This window comes from Orbicella faveolata, unplaced genomic scaffold (assembly GCF_042242905.1).
Source record: "Orbicella faveolata isolate gen_17 unplaced genomic scaffold, um_ofav_v1 contig_24, whole genome shotgun sequence".
NCBI classification, from domain to species: domain Eukaryota; kingdom Metazoa; phylum Cnidaria; class Anthozoa; order Scleractinia; family Merulinidae; genus Orbicella; species Orbicella faveolata.
In genome coordinates, this window is record NW_028301552.1 from 26,422,506 (window position 1) to 26,426,197 (window position 3,692).

Genomic DNA, 3,692 nt, shown 5'->3' on the forward strand with positions numbered 1-3,692 from the left:
ACAATGGGCAAATCTGGGCACTTTTGTGCCAGTGGAGCTTTGGACTGTTCGCTACACAGGTGGTTCTTGAGTCGCATGAGGTGCTGAGTGCTACTGAGGGAGTTGACACTGAAGGTGATCTGGGCGTTAGTAAATTGGTCCCTCTGAGTCCACATTTCGCGTGAAGAAAGTCCACAGGAGCGGATTCAAGAATTTAAGACAGCAGTTGCTACGGACAAGGCAAGTGTGGTTACTGCTCCACCCAACGGGTCTTGACGAAGGAGCTCAGCCTCTAGCTCTTGTACTTCCCTTTTGGCTACAGGATTTTTGTTAGGATTCTTTGCCTGGCCAATCTCTAGTGTAATCCTGTGCTGATGAAGAAGCGGATCGTCAACTAATGCCTTGAACCCAGGGGCAGGATCGGTGCATATCAGTGCTGGAGGGCCATCCATTGGACGCAAAGGGAAGCAAAGCTGTATAAGGGCATCACGTAGGGTCACGTAACGTTCATTGTCGACAAGTGCAGCTACAGTAAACGATGTCACTGTCTCTCGGAGGACTAGGATGAACAGTCGGTTGCGCTTGATCACATCTGCCGCAAATGCTTGGCCCGCTGCCTCGGGAGGTGCGGAAGTTGTTTGCTCCTGCTGAACTGTAGGGGTTTGGCGTAACGCAGCACAAGAGTGACAGCCACTGGTGACTCGGTCAACAGCCTTGTCCATATCTAGGGCATACAAGTAACGCTTCACGACATTCTTGAGCTGGTGGGAGGTGGGGTGACTCAATTGTATGTGGAGAGCAGTTAACAGGCCATCTAACACCTGGCGTGGAATGATTATGCATTTGCAGAGTGGCACAAAAGGCTCATTGCGTTTAACAACCAGAAGTCCATTGCTAGCAATGGTAGCGACGTTCAAATACCTCTTGACGTCCTTGACATCGGTGGTCTTCCGGGAAGGTCTTGTGCCTTGAACAAGGTGTGCGTGCGTGCGTCAGAGGTCAGCACACTCAGCTTGTACAGCCAACCAAGCCAAATGGCTTGTGACAGGTAGGTACACACTGCCTGCTAGTACATCTTGAACAGACGTGGAGCGGACTATGGATTCTTGTGTACGACTAATGAAGGAGCAGATCTGACATCTCTCATCTTCACAAGAGGGAACATTACGACTAGCAAAGTCAGACAGTAAAATTGCTGAGCCCGATACATGCCTGACTGATGCTTGATACCTGCTCACAACAGACAAGAATGTGGAGATGCGAGGGCTTGTTGAAAACTCACCACGACATAGCTTCTCATAGGCCTGGATGCAGGGCTTACTGTCTGTCAAGATGCAAGCATTTAGGGATGACTGAATGATGAACGGGCTAAAGTGCTTGGTTGCGACTGCAATGGCTAATGCTTCCACCTCACACAGTAACCATGTTGTCTGTGAACCACGCAGCTTGGCGCTAAAGGAGCCAGAGAGGTGCAGTTTCCCTTTCACGGGTGACATAAAGGGTGGCACCTATACCTGGTTTGCGGATGGCTCCATCAGTCACAATCCAGAGCAGATCTGTTGGTCTGGGGAGGGTAATGGTGCGACAGGTTGAGAGTGCCTGTTGGGCAGTTGCAAAGGAGCTCCAGAGCTCATCAGTCCAGGCGATGGTTTCTTAGGACTGACATCCAGCAGTGACGTTATCTAGTGGGATGAGAAGTGAGGAGCATCCAGGAAGCACACAAGATAAGACCTTGTAGGCATCTACGAAGGATTTCATCTGACCAACTGTATCTGGCAAGGGACGGGAAGTTAGAGTATTGACGCGGTGTTGACTAGCACAGAGAGTACTGGAACTGCAGATCCAGTCAAGTACGATAGTGGTCTTTGGGTTGATGATTGTTTTTGATGCCGATAGTTGCAGATCACACCTGTAAAGTGCCTGGAGTACTCTCTTCCAGTTTTGGAGTAGCTCTTGAGGGCTATTGCCTCGGCAGTAGAGGTCGTCTGCAATCTTGGTGACAATTCCCTCCTGCAGTAGATCACCCAGGATGCAGCACATGATCTCTTCTAAAGTGGTTTCTGTGCCAGGCATTCCCATCGTAGTGCGCGTATAGACTCTAACTCCTTTAAAAGGAGTTGCAACACCACAGTATTTCATACACTCGCGTGCAAGGGGTATTTGGTAAAATGCCCTGGTCAAATGTGAGATGATAATGTGCTTCCATTGTGCGATTTGTCAGAGAGTAGAGTCCACGTCAGGGAGCAAGGACGGCTGAGGCTTACTGTAGCGGCCAACATCCGCGAAGGCCGTGACTAGACGGGATCCACCATTGGTCTTCTTAACAAGGAATGATGGATTTAGGTATTCTACTGTAATATCAATCTCAGGACGCTGGAAGACACCGAGCTCCTCAAGCTGGTCAAACTTATCTTGCAGCTCTATGAGCTTGCCACGTGCGTACTGAGGGAGGCGCCCCTTGTGTTGTGGGGGCTCGATGGGACCCATGTTTACTTTCGCCTTGAATGGGCCAGCTGCACTGTTGTAACCTGTGATTTTAGGGTCAAATACTGAGTCGTACTCCTTTAGCAGTGATCTGAAGCTGACTTGTATGTCTGGGGGCAGAAGGTTGTCGGGATCAATCTTCACGGCCAACGAGTGGCTGCCTGGCAAAGGGGGAGGCAAAGCTACACTAGGTTGTGGTACTTCAATGGAGTTGTCGCTGGGTTTGAAGACGGGTGTGGCTTGGCAGAAATGTTCATTGCGCCTGAGCATGCAAGGCTTGTTTGTGAGGTTTGGAATCTGTATCTTTCGAGCGACACTTGAAACGATGCTCAGCTGGGTCCATATCTGGGAGTGCTGGAGTTTCTGAAAGCTGGGAGAATCAGTGCGTGGCTCGATAGCATACTCTGAATCTGGTTGGGCCTCTTCGGGTTGTTGCATTTCGATGAAATTGCTGGGCCAAATAGTTTCCTTGGACCGCGGAGCACAGAGCACAAATGCACGACGGGCAGAAGCATTGCAACCAGAAGAGGGCGATGATCTGTAAGTGAAGACCATGCCATCTCCAAGGATCACTTCACGCTTAGCTGGGCGTACAGCCACGTCATTCGTTTCCATGAATGGAATGCCGGCAAGGATGTTGACATCCAAATTTTCAACCACCAGGCTCTTGAACTTAAATTCCTTGTCACGGGTGAAGGTGATCTGGGTTTCACTGATGATGTGAAGTTTGGAAGAGCCATCTGCTTGGTGAACTGACTGAGCGCTACTCACTATCGGAGACCCAAGCTTTCTTGAAGTGGCGTGCCTGATCATATTTTCTGTAGCTCCACTGTCTATGGTAACTCGCACAACATGGTGATGGAAGAAGACATCAAAATATGAGGACTGGTGGGTCTGGACTCGGTATACTACGGCACCTGGGCTGGAATAATCACTTTCGTCTCCATCACAAGCAGTAGGGGTTCCATCAAAGGTGTCGTCTGGTTCTGCCTCTGCTTCTAGGATGCCAACAATCTGGCAAGCCTTGACCATGTAACATCTGTCACTGTCGGGTAGGTATGTGCACTCGCTGAGGAAATGCCTTATATCTGAGTGGCTGGCTTGCTTACAGAGGGGACAAACCTTGACTGGCCGAGGCCTTCTGGGGCCGGGCTTGACTGGGCCTTTGCTACTTGGTGGAGTGCGATGGTATTCATTACCGACTGCCGTACGGAGAATCTTTGCATCGT